Source organism: Acinonyx jubatus, chromosome F2 (genome assembly GCF_027475565.1).
Source record: "Acinonyx jubatus isolate Ajub_Pintada_27869175 chromosome F2, VMU_Ajub_asm_v1.0, whole genome shotgun sequence".
Classification (NCBI taxonomy): Eukaryota; Metazoa; Chordata; class Mammalia; order Carnivora; family Felidae; genus Acinonyx; species Acinonyx jubatus.
In genome coordinates this window covers 24,638,822-24,652,514 of record NC_069394.1, presented here as the reverse complement: position 1 = coordinate 24,652,514, position 13,693 = coordinate 24,638,822, and positions in this window count along the sequence as shown.

Here is a 13,693-nt window from a genome sequence, read left to right as displayed (position 1 = left end):
TGCAACCTACTCTGGGCCAGTTTCCCTCTGGTTCCTTTCAAATTGTCCTGTATAATTTAGGGCTCAGAAAACTGGTACAAGATTGGGCACCTGGCTGGTTCAGTTGGTGGAACATGAGACTCTTGATTTCAGGGTCGTGGGTTTGAGCCCCAATTTGGGCATGGAGCCTACGAAAGAAAGAAAGAAAGAAAGAAAGAAAGAAAGAAAGAAAGAAAGAAAGAAAGAAAGAAAGAAAGAAAGAGAAAGAAAAAGAAAGAGAGAGGAAGGAAGGAAGGAAGGAAGGAAGGAAGGAAGGAAGGAAGGAAGGAAAAGAAACAGAAAAAGAAGAAAAAGAAAAAGAAAAAGAAAAAAGAAAACTGGTACAAGAAAATGCTTATAACATTGGTTATTGCTATTGCTGAGTGATGAAGTTCTTTGTGTGACCCAGGACACTTGTAACGTTTGCTAGATTTGTGAAACTGTAGCAGAAGATTCAAGTGTATCCACACAGGGGGATTAAATGACGTGTGATTATGGAGCAGAGATTGCAATGATGAGTCTACAATTCAAGGAAAGCTAAGGATTGCTAGCTACTACTAGAAGCTGAGAGAGACAGGGAACAGATTTTCCCTCAATTCTCTAGAAAGAACCCTGCCGATAACTTTGATTTCAGACTTTAGCCTCCTAGACTATGAGAGAATAAGCTTCTGTATTGCCACCCAGTTTGCAATACTTTATTTGAGCAGCCCTAGAAACTAATACACAAATTATAATTGGCATTCTGGAAAAAAAATAATCATTACAGTTGACAAATTGGCACAAGCTCTAATTAGTCAGCATTCTACATGGAAGATTGGGGTTTTCAAATCTAGGCAGAACCATATAGTGTTATACTTTTTATTAGTTAAAAGCTGATCATTGAGGAAGTCAGTTCTCCGTATTCTGTTTGAGTTTGCCACGTATTTTTCTCTGTCATTGTCATCTTCCTCACTGTTAGCATTATCATTGTATCCATTATCACCATCTTCAACAACACTGTAAACAAATCTGAAACTATTTAAGCACTTCATTTAGCTTAGCATCATTTTAGATGTATCATCCCTGACATAAAGAACATGAAGAACAACCAAATATTGAACAAGCACATAAATAATGAAGAGTGCACTTCCCTTCCTTAAACCCATTTGTAGCAAACATCATTACAAAGAAATGTTCTTTATAACCAAGTTATTTTGACCATGGGCGCAGGTCCAATCCTGAGTGAACTCCAATAATGCGATTGAATTGAACCCTCTACAATGAATCAAATTATATTGTGGATGATTCTATGATCTCTACCTCAGCAACAGCCGTTTTCAAAACCAAAAATAAGTGTGATTTGCATTACCAGAGTCAAGTGGGTCCAACTTCAGAAATGTTGAGACAGAAGAGGTCGAAGCAAAGATTTCATTAACTCTTTAATTCTCCATTAATTTACATACCCCTGAATGCCACACATTTCCATTTTATTCCCCCCAAAGCCTCCTACAAACTTAAGTAACATTCACGCTGAATGTTACAGGATCTTGCCAAAAGAGAAAGGGAGAGAGAGCAGTAAGAGGAGTGCAGGGGAAATAAAACAAAACGGAAAAGGAGTGAGAGGGAAACTGGCAAGAAGAGAATTCTCTCCATAGTTTACTGCATAGAGATGACAGGATCTGTGTCCCTTTTTCCTCTTCTGAGTTCAAAGCTGGTTTTTTTTCCCATTCTAATGAATTAGAGAAACTGGGCATCAATTCAAATTTTACTCTAATTCTGCTGACTGGAAATTTGATATCAAATAAAAGATTCATTATAAGATAAGCCTATAACAACACAGCAGTGTGCAAGTACTGCATTTCATCATAATGGAATTCTACCCCTATAAGCTTCCCCAACATATTAATGAGTTGTAGAATAAAAATACAAGTATTTGCAATTCAGAGTGAATTTTTGTTTAAAAATTATGAGCATGAACACATTTGGATTGGACTGTGGGCTCTTATTTTCGTCATTAAATACATAAACTGCATTACCATTCTACATAATGTAATTTCCATAAATTATTTTTAATGCGAAACATTCCTTCAGTAGTCTCACGTGAGATAATTAATGCCACTAGTGTATGAAGCAATGAAGCTATAGTTTTTTTTCAAGATAAGAATCAAGAAATATTCAGAACACCTACAGTTTGAGAGACTTTTTCAAGGGTAACTTCCCTTGAATTTTACACTAAACAGTATTGTACAAAATTTATATTTTATCAGAGTTTTCAAAATTCTTGTGAGATCTTTTTTCCCTCCTTAGGTATCTGAGTAAGTCTAGATCACTCACAGTTTTTGGTGGCAGACCCAGATTCTTCCTCATACCTGATACCTCTTCGAGAAAGGAAGGGTGCTCTGGACTTCCTATAAGCTGTGCTAAGGCAGAAATGATTAGAAATAAGGTTAAATCACAATCCTATCTTATACAGTGCAGGTTAATAGGTGTAGTCTTTTCTGCTTTTGTCATACAGAGGTCTTTCATAGGAACTTTGAAAATTTTTACATGTTCTGTTTCTAACAAAAATGTACGGTTCCATTTTTCTGAAAGAAATGGACATGAATCTTGATGTGACCTAATGAAAATAATGTACAAAGTCATGACTTATTATTTCTATGTTTACCTGAATAAAAAGGCGGGGGGCATTCAATACAAATGAGAGGGAGCTTCAGGCCTAAAAGGAAAAATTTCATCAAGGTCTTCTACACCATCTACAGAACTATATCTTAGCTGTGACCTAAGAAGACACCTTAATGGTGGTGATGATGATGATGATGATGGTAATAATGATAATAATGTATAATTATGTGCTTTAAAGTTCACAGTGACTTTTCAAATCTATTATTTCATTTCCTCAGTATAGCACCACTATTGAAGTAGGCATTGTAATCCATGTTTTACTAATGAGAAAATTAGCTCAAGGTCTAATATATGAGTAAATAATTCATTCCTTGGATTTAGGAATTCTCAGTCCAAGTTCAGTGCTGTGTTAAAGTATTAAAAATAAAAAAGTCCACAGTACTAACATGAACCATCTGTCCTACTGCAGAGCCTGAGAAGACCACTAAATATTGAACATTAAAATGTTCAATGGCTTGACACAGCACAGGAAATACAGTCAATGACATTGTATGGTGACAGATGGTAGCTATATTTATGGTGAACACCACATAATGTATGGAGAAGTTGTGCAGCTGAAACTAATGTAACGTTGTGTGTCAACTATATTCAGAAATTTAAAAAAATGGCCTCATTGTAGTGGGATTTCAAATGAAAATTGTTTTGTAATCTTCTCTTCTTCCTTCATTTTGAAAAAAAAAATACCTTCAGCCACTGATCTAGCAATGCCATTAATGTGATGCATTATATATAATTGCATTTATGTATAAAATTGCATTTATATATAAAGCTCTTTGGACAAACATTCCTCAGAATCTTGTTTCTTCGCTTTTCATTCCCTAGTACATATTTCCTTTTTCCAATCCCAGATGAGCCCTGATTACAGAGTCTATTTTATTATTCTTATGTCCTTGCATTTTTAAGAAAACTGCTGAGAACAGTACGGGGACTTTATCTAAGGGGCTGTTCCCTCTTTGTCATAGGCTGCTCAGGCTGCTGTAAGAAAAAACTATGGATTGTATCATTTACACAGTAGCCATTTATTTTTTCACAGTTCTGGAAGCTCTGGTAGATCAAGGTACCAGCTGATTTCGTTCCTGATGAGGACACTCTTCCTATCTCCCAGATGACTACCATTTTTCTGTGTCCTCACATTGCATATATATATATATATAGAGAGAGAGAGAGAGAGAGAGAGAGAGAGAGAGAGAGAGAGAGAGCACTCTCATCTCTTCCTCTTCTTATAGGGGCACTAATGCCATCGCAGGGGCCTCATCCTTGTGACCTCATCTAAACCTAATTACCTCCCAAAGACCCCACCACTAAACATCATCACCTTGGGGATTAGGACTTAACATATAAATTTTGGGGAGGATGTGAACAGTCAGGCTGTAACACCGTTTTACGTGTCTCAATGTCTGGGGAAATAAAACATAATTTTTTTTTTCTGCACAAAGTTTAAGTAGTGGCTTCTTAGACAACAGTCAGGGATTTCTAAGACTAAATCTGTCTGGTATGCATGGAGGTAGAATGGCTATTGACAATGCAGGAAAATAACTTTTATGTACTGAGCACCTCTAGGAGGGAAACTATGATAGACATGGCATGTTCTTCATCTTATTGAATCCTCACAGCAATGCTGTAAAGGATATTTTCTTACTGTGATTTTGTATGTGAAGATATCACTGTTCATAAGGTTTGAGTAGCTCTTTCAAATTACTCACCTTTTAAGTAGCAGAAACCACAAAAGAAACATTTTTTTTAACTGAAAATATCTGCTTTTACCTATTGTAAATATAGTGCATAAAGTAGGCCTCAATCCAGGGGCTCTGGGTTCCATGAGTATATAGTTTTAGGGTGACATCAATCTCTTTAAAGTGGCCATTTCTCTGTAGCAATAGGAATTTGTACAAGGTAGAATGGGGCAGAAATGGAATTGATGAGACACCAGAGAAGGCTCTCTAGAGAAGGCTGACTCTAAAATGAGATTTAACGTAAAGGTGATTCTATGTAAATAATAGAGGGACCTTTAATCCAGATGGAGGAAATACTGTGTGTAAAAACACAGAACTTTGTGCAGTTGTAACCAAACAAAAAATACAAACAAATTTCTCATTGTGGTGGTGGCGGTGCTGATGCTGACAAAGGAGACATTTCGGAAAATTACTAAAGTCCGGGGAGCATGCTTCTGTTGCAAAAGGAGGAATGTGTATCCTGAGAAGAGGGGAGGAAAAAAAGCAGAAGACATGAAGCGAAGCCTGAAGTTGCCGCCATGCATGTGTTGAGCTAGTAGTACCTTAGTAGTGGTATCACAGGAAGAGGCAATAATCAGAGGAAGGGTGTTGCATACTTTTTATAAATAAAATGAGTATAATACTAACATTTAAGATGATTAACTATGAACAGCTACTAGCAGTTTTAGAAATTTTAGAATCGTATAAAGTCTCAGAATTTTATAAATTCAAGGCCAAGTTTAACAGCCACACAGAAGTAGATTTTGCTTTTGTAATTTTAATACATTTAGAAAACAAAGGTTTAAACACAAAGGTTTAGACAAAGGTATAGAAAGTCGTTTACAGTTCACCGTCTGGAATGACCAAATACTCATTTGATCATTTTATTTTAGATCTCTTTTTTTTTTAATAAAAGAAAAGGAGTTTATTTAATAAACTCATTCTTCTTTTCTTTAATCTTCCATATGGCTTCTCTTCAGTCCTTAGAGGTGATTCTTAAACTACCGTGTATGGGATTTTTTAGTCTTTGTTTTTATTTTTTAAGTTCATAATCTTACCCCATGTATACATTAATAAAAGTATATATTATTGCTTAAAAAGTATTACTGCTGATAAACAGAATATTCCTTTCTGTCCTTCCATGTATCTTTTTTTCACACCCAAAATCCTAAGACCAAAATTATTTTGACTCATTTTTGGAATAAGAAGGGAAATGAGAGACACGGAGATTCTCTAGCAGCAACAAAAGCTTCTTTAATGAAAGATTAGGAGCAAAGTGTTTCAGAATAACATCGTTGAAGGAAAAAAAAATCCTGTATTTACAATGACCTGGTCAAAAATATTTAGATGACCAAACACTCATATGTAAGTGGGGTAAAGACCAAATGGTGAGACACTTATGATGAGGTAGGTGGATCAAAGGAATAATAAATAGATGAAGTCCAAAATGAGAAAAGTCTTTTTAATTTTTTTAATGTTTATTTATTTTTGAGAGACAGAGAGAGACAGAGTATCAGTGGGGAAGGGGCAAAGAGAGATTGAGACAGAATCCGAAGCAGGCTGCAGGCCCTGAGCTGTGGGTACAGAGCCTGAAAGGGGACTCGAGCCTGTGAACCAGGAGATCATGACCTAAGCTGGTCGGATGCTTAGACCGAATGAGCCACCCAGGCACCCTGAGAAAACTCTTTTTTAAAGTCTAATCAGGAAATAAATTTATTCAAATGTAATAACAGGTACTTTATTAACACTGTATTGAAGTTAGAAAAATCTCATTTTTTAGTAAAGTAGCGGGGTACTGTGGGCACATGCTGCAGTTAATAAGAGGCTATAGAATTGAGAAACATCTTTATAACCTAGCTAGGACCTTCTCAAAGAGATATTCCCTTGTTGAAAACAAGACATTTAATTTCTTTGTTGTTCCCTCAAAAGAGTTCTATATGGGGGCGCCTGGGTGGCTCAGTCGGTTAAGTGTCTGACTTGGGCTCAGGTCATGATCTCACAGCTCATGAGTTCAAGTCCCATCTTGGGCTCTGTGCTAACAGCTCAGACCTGGAGGCTGCTTTGATTCTGTGTCTCCCTCTCTCTCTGCCCCTCACCTGCTCACACTTTGTCTCTCTCTCTCTCAAAAATAAATAAACATAAAAAAATAAAAATAAAAAAAGAGCTCTATATGGTTGTACAAACCCCACAATAATTAACAGTTTGAGGAGAGTTAAAATGGTACATAAAATTTCCAGTGTTTTAGATAGTCATACCAACTCAGTGATGCAATTCAGCAAACTTTGTGTAGATACACATTTGTCCTGACATAATTGAAACAGAAACATTAATTTTCAATTACTGAAGAAATTATTAATTAACACCCATCAATGTGGCTTATAGTATGTCTTTTAGGGCTAATTCCTGTGGAATTAATTTCCTTCACAAATATTTGAGTCCTCCCCAAAGTATGTGGCATCACTCAAGGTGTTGGTGATACCACAGAAAATAATAATAATGATAGCACAAAATATATTTCTATCCTTGTGGAATTCTAGTATTGCATAATATGTTTGCAAACTCAAATGTTTTCATACCTTCCATAAAGATTAATGCACTTATTTGAATTTTGCCTAGCCAAATTATAATGTTGAATGATTGGAAGGGAAATATATCTACCATATGTACAATATTAAGAGGTGACATGAATATAGGGATAAAGAAGCTACTGTCATTCAGATATCATTAAAATATAATAAACCTTGGGGCGCCTGGGTGGCTCAGTCGGTTAAGCGGCGGACTTCAGCTCAGGTCACGATCTCGCGGTCCGTGAGTTCGAGCCCCGCGTCCAGCTCTGGGCTGATGGCTCAGATCCTGGAGCCTGTTTCAGATTCTGTGTCTCCCTCTCTCTCTGTCCCTCCCCCGTTCATGCTCTGTCTCTCTCTGTCTCAAAAATAAATAAAACGTTAAAAAAATTTTTAAAAAATATAATAAACCTTATTTCAATTTTCCCATTGTTTTATTTCTAAAATACTATTTTTATTAAATTCTCCTCCAGAAATTTTCTCAAGAAAATATGCTCATATCACTCTAATTTAGGAAGGTTATAAATACACAATAGCAGATTAAGTCCTTACAGGAATCAGGCAGAAAGATATTCATTTTTTTCTTTCCAGTAATATTTCCCAAATGTCTCACCATGGAATTCTTTACCCATGTGTCGGCAATTAATTTCTCAGGAAACCACTACCCAGCAGAACATTTTGAGGACTGTTTCTCCAAAGTAAACCAGACCTTAGGATTACTATAGTTGTGATGAAAAATATTATTCTCATGGACACTACTAATGTCAACGATATCTATTCTACCATTAAAAAAAAAAGACTCCTACTTTTGACTGGAAGCTTGAATGCTCAGTCAGTGAGCACATTTCTCAGGTCCTGCGCAGCATTATATGGCCACGAGACTGGACCTGGGCCACATAAATAAAGTTGGGCCAATGACATTTGTAGAAAAGTAATGAACAGTTTTATGTTATATGCTTAAAGACCTATACGTCTTATAGGTTTTCTCCTTTACTGTTTGTGATGTGGTGCCAAGATGTGGTACCTTAGGTCCAGAGGGGATGATGGAATGATATAGCTAGACTGAGTCCATTAATAATTTTGTGTAAGAGCTTGCTTTTGATGAAGTGTTACAGAAGAGAGACGTAAATATCAATGTTTTATGAGCCATTATATATTGTATTTAAAAAGAAGAGTAGGGGCGATTTGGTTGGCTCAGTCAGTTAAGCATCCAACTCTATGCTGACAGCACAGATTCTTGGATTGGGATTCTCTCTCCCCCACTTTCTCGGCCTCTCCCCCACTCTCCCTTGTTCTCTCTTTTTCAAAATAAACAATCATTAAAAAAATTTAAAATGGAAGATGAGACCAATGCTTATTTTAAGATTATTGAATGCAAAAAGTCACATGACATAAAAACTGCTATTTTTTAATGCCTAGGTTTACCAATTTTTTCAAGTTATATGATAGCTTGGAGGATAAGGATAATACTTCCTTTTATATACAAATTTTCATCAACTTCAAATATTTCAAATTCCAGTAAAACTATCTGTGACCAACAGACATGCAATCACTAGTGTACTGCATCTTCCTAGATCTCCTGATTGGTCCCTACTGCTGCGCACGGTCCCTTTGAGTAGTAGTCTACAAGACGGGGCAGTAACATTATACACAACAGCCTTTTATCATCATGTTTCTAGGTATCACTTTTTGCAATCACTTTCAATCACCAACTCTTCTTTTTATATTTTTATTCTCCCTAGTGTAAACATTGTATCATTTTAGGGAAAATGGTAACTAAATCTTCCTCATACAAAGTTTAGCTAGAGGTTTTCTATTACACTGAGGTTAAGTCCCACTCAGTAGGGAGAGGGATGCTCTGAAAAATGGTATATACTTGTTTTGAGGACTAAATGAGATCATTGCATGCAGCATTTATGAATGTCAAACTAAATGTTCCTGTGTATATGAGTTAACACTATCATCATTATCATCATCATCACCTATAAGTAACTTTTGAGACCACAGCCCTCACTTTTAGCCTAGCCCAAGATCGTTGTCACGTATTTTTAAGCCCTTCAACTTTCCTCTGATGTCTTGCTATGTAATCCTACAACTTTTTCAGTCACAGGACGAATTTTATGTTTCCCATGAACACTGTGCCAATGAGTTTTTTCCTTCTTTTCTCTCTTTGCACAGCTTATTTAGCATATATTGCACTGCAACTACTTATTATTCTTTTATTGTTTATGTATCTTCTTGTTGCCATATCACTTTAATTAGATAAGCTGGTTTTTAATGCTTGTTGAGATAACATATGTACAGAAAAGTGAATGAAATATATTAATATAAGTGTAATCTTAATGAATTTTTACCTAGCATACTCCAATAAAACTGCCATTCATATCAAGATGTAAATCATCTCCAGGTACCTGTAAGATTTACTTTTATACCTTCCTGGTCTATAGCACTCTTACGTCCCCTCCCACAGGAACATGCACTTTCCTGACTCGTGTAACCATAGATTAGTTTTGCCTGCTGTTGAAGTAATGCATGGAAGCTTATCGTTCTAGTGTTTTTTTAAATGTCTATCTTGAAATAATTACAGATTGACAAGAAGTTGCACAGAAATGTACAGGGAGATCCTGTGTACCACTGACCTAGCCTTCACTAATCTTGGATAGCTATAATACAGTATCATAACCAGGAAATAGATATTAGTATGATCTACAGATTTCACCAGTTATGCATATGTACACTCAATTGTGTGTGTGTGTGTGTGTGTGTGTGTGTGTGTGTGTGTGTTTATCTGCAATAAAAACGCATTTATAGATTTAAGTCACTAAAGCGCAAGACATAGAACTATACTGTTATCCCAGGCCCTCTGGTACTTTTCCTTTAGCCATACCCAGGCATCATCACAACACCCATCTACCTTCCATCTTTAAACCTTGGCAAACACCAATCTCTTCTTCATCTCTATGAGCTTGCCATTTTAAGAGTATTGTATAGATGGGATTACATAGTGTGTATCATTTTGAGATTGCCTTTTGTTTCATGCATTGTAATTCTTTTGCTGTTCCTCCAAGTTGTGTGCATAGCATTAGTTTGTTATTTTTTATTGTTGAGTAGTATTTCATGGTAGGGGTGTACCACATTTTGTTTAATCTTAATTCACCCATTGAGAAATATTCGGGCCGTTTCCAGTTTTGGCCATTACAAATAAAGGTTCTATGAGCATCACACACAAATATGTGTGAATGTAAGTTTTCATTTCTCTGGGATAAACGCCCAATATTTCAATTACTGTTTATTGTTAGATTAAAAAAAAAAACCACTAAACTCTTTTCCAATGTGTCTGTAATATTTTACATTCCCAACAGCAATGTGTAGTAATTAAGTTTCTTTTCATCTTTGCCATTGCTGGAGTAACCACTATTTTTTTTTTATTTTAGCCATTCTGTTATGTGTGGTTTAATTTGCATTGGATTGAGGTTTTAATTAGCATTTTCCTAATGACTAATGGTGTTGAACAGCTTTTCAACTGCTTATTTGTCATGTATGTATTCTTTTCAATGTAATGTATGTTCATATATTTTTCTAATTTTTAATTTGATTGTTGTTTTTATTAAATTTTGGATTTGGGATTTCTTTAAATATTCCAGATGCAAATCAAGACAGTGTGATAGTTACAGAGTGATAGTTATACAGATGAATGGAACAGAATAGAGACCTCAGAAATTGACTCACAAAAATTTGCCTAAATGACAAAAGTCCAAAAGCAATTTAAAAGAGAAGGGATGGGTTTTTCAACAAATTGTGCTAAAGCAATTGGACATCTGTAGGTAAAAAATAAGCCTCACCTAAGTTTCATATTTTACACAAAAATTAACTCAAAATTGTTCATGAAGTTAAATGTAAGTAGAAATCTAATGTTTAGAAAAGAAGAAAACATAGGAGTAGACAAAAAATATACTTAAACTTGACACTAAATTCATGACTCATGCAAACACAAGTTCACAACTGGACATCATGAAGATTATAAACTTTGTTAAGAGGATGAATAGAAAAGCGAGAAACTGGGAGAAAATATTTCCAAATGATTTTTAACACTTTTTAGGGCAAGAATTATATTTGTGTGTCTTGCTCGCACTTATCTACAAACATTTCCTAAATAAAAATAGTACATGGTAAGTTTGAGAAAACCTGTTGAGATAAAACCTGAAAGTTGGCTGACAGAGACATTCTAACTCTACTTGGGTATCGGAAAGGGCAAATTATTTTGGAATGCAAAGAGAAAAGTCCGATTTGGTATTACATAATTCACGAAAGAAAATGCAAAACATTTTTGAGATCTTCAATTTCCCGTGGACCCTGTTTCACACGATGCTTCTGTGAGAATGATGTGCATGCATTGTTTACCATGCATGGGTCATACTCGAATGCTCTTGTTGACAAATATAATTGATTGCAATGGAACTACTCTTGACAGGGCTCAGTCTGCTCGTTTTGCAGAATTTGAGTGTCCTACCACAGTGGTGCTTCAAGACAACAGGAAAAAAGTACCAATCTCCCTGAAAAGTCCTTTTAGATGTATCCTGGCTATCAAATGTCAATGCAGCTGACAAAGTGGCCAGCACACTGCAAGTACTAGATATCACGTGGTGATTATAAAAATTTACAGCTGTCAGCTAAAATGAGAACATCTCCCAGGGGTGTGGAAGTAAAATGTGAGGATTAGCTGATGAAGCATTCTGCTCTGGCTTTTTCTTTCATGAACAAGATCACAGAGATGTGAGAATGTCATCCACAAGGTTCAACAAAATGTTCGCCAGAATTTAGAACATGATATAAGACTTTGTGAAAACATCTTTCTTACAGAAGACAGAATTTTTCCACTCCTGTGAAAGGCAGGGTGAAGTTCTTAATTGGCAGGATAAACTCAGAAAAGATTAAAATACACCGTAATTAGCATCCCACATCTTAAGCAATGAATCCTATTCCACAGTAATCTTTGCTCGTGGCATAGGTATTGCTGCCATGTTAAGGATGCTGCTCATCTAAAGATAAAGATCAGTTTCTCAATCATGTCTAGAGAGGTCTAGGGCTTTTGAAGAAAGCAGGGATGTGACTGAATTTGATTCAATATTTTCACTTCCCTAACAGGATTTTTTTTTATGAGACAATGTGTTCATACAATTGTTTGGAAACATACCCTTATCAAGAAATGTGGATGAACTCAATATATTGTTATCTGTATTTTTTCTGACTATGGATGCAGTCATGTTTAATATAAGAAAATGGCTAATTCAGCATGGGATAGAGATCAGCAAAAAATACAGAAACTTCCTAGAGGTGAAGCAGACACAGATAAAGAATGAACAACAACAAAAAAGAATGAACATGAGGCGCATATAGTTTCCTATAGCTCATACATATTACTCTTTCAAGCCATCTTATCACCACATTTATAAGATCAATCTACCTTATTAGTACACAATTCTGTATCCAGTCACTCTCTAATGCAACACTTTATCTCTCCTGGATATGTGCTACCTTGATTTCTCTCTCTTCAGTTTCTTTCCATTACATCTTCAATCTTAGGTCAACTTTTCTAAAGCACAGTTCTGATCACAATATTTACATACTCACAAATTTTACTACCAAATAAAGCCATAATGAATTAGCATGACTTTCAAAGTCACCAGCTTTTTGACCTCAATTTATTATTGCAAAGGTACTTCCCACTCTTTTCCTTCAGTTATCCAAGTAAATTAGATATGCCATGCAGGATACCCACTCTTAATATGGCCTGCTTTCACTGGAGTTTCCCTACTGGTGTGTATTTTATTTTCAGTATTAAACTTAGAATCAATATAAAACATTAGAGAAGCCACTTGTAATGCACTCAGAAAAAATGCAATATACTGGGGTGTATGTCATGACTTTATGAGGAAAGCAAATCTGGTAAAAATAAATTTCTTTCTAAAAGTTTGAATGGGATAAAATCAATTGGATGAGTTACTGAGCAGTGGGAATTGATGCTAATACATGCAAATTTAGAATCTTGAAGCATCTGAGACCATGAGTACTGAAGCTGAACTAAAGCTACAAAGAGATAAAATATATAATAATCAAAAGCAGTAGGAGTGTGTCATTGTACAACCTGATGAAAGGACTGTAAGAGGGATGCCAGCAGGCATGAGCAGAGGGTGCTAATTTCTGCACAGGAGGCAAACTATGTAAGAAGTCAGCAATGTGAAAAAGGCTCTACCAAACAGGAATTGTCACAGCATTGTCAGTCAGAGGAAGTCTTCCTTGAGGCTACTTCCTATAATATCCATCCAGCTGATAATGACACCATGTAATTGGGGTGTGAATTTCAGTTTTGTTTTGTTTACTGAGAAATTACCTTTTCTATTTCCATAGAATTTTTAAATCCTTCTTGAGCCTCAAGTTGGTTGTAGAGAGTACACCATTAGGTGCACATAAAAAGGTAAAGACCATAGAGAATGCCCAAGTGCTTACTTGGAGACTGGTCCATTTTCAAGGTCAATATATCACCAGCAGTCAAGGAAGTTAGGCCATTCTAAGTTTATTCCTAAATTGAGTCTCAGTATTAGTATAGTTTCCATTTGGCAGGTTTAAAGCTGGTTTCATTTAGTAGGTTTTAGCTGTTTTCTCTTTAAAAAATAAATTTTACAAATCAGGTATAACCTGCTGATTACTACTACTGCTACTACAATTACTTTTTGAATC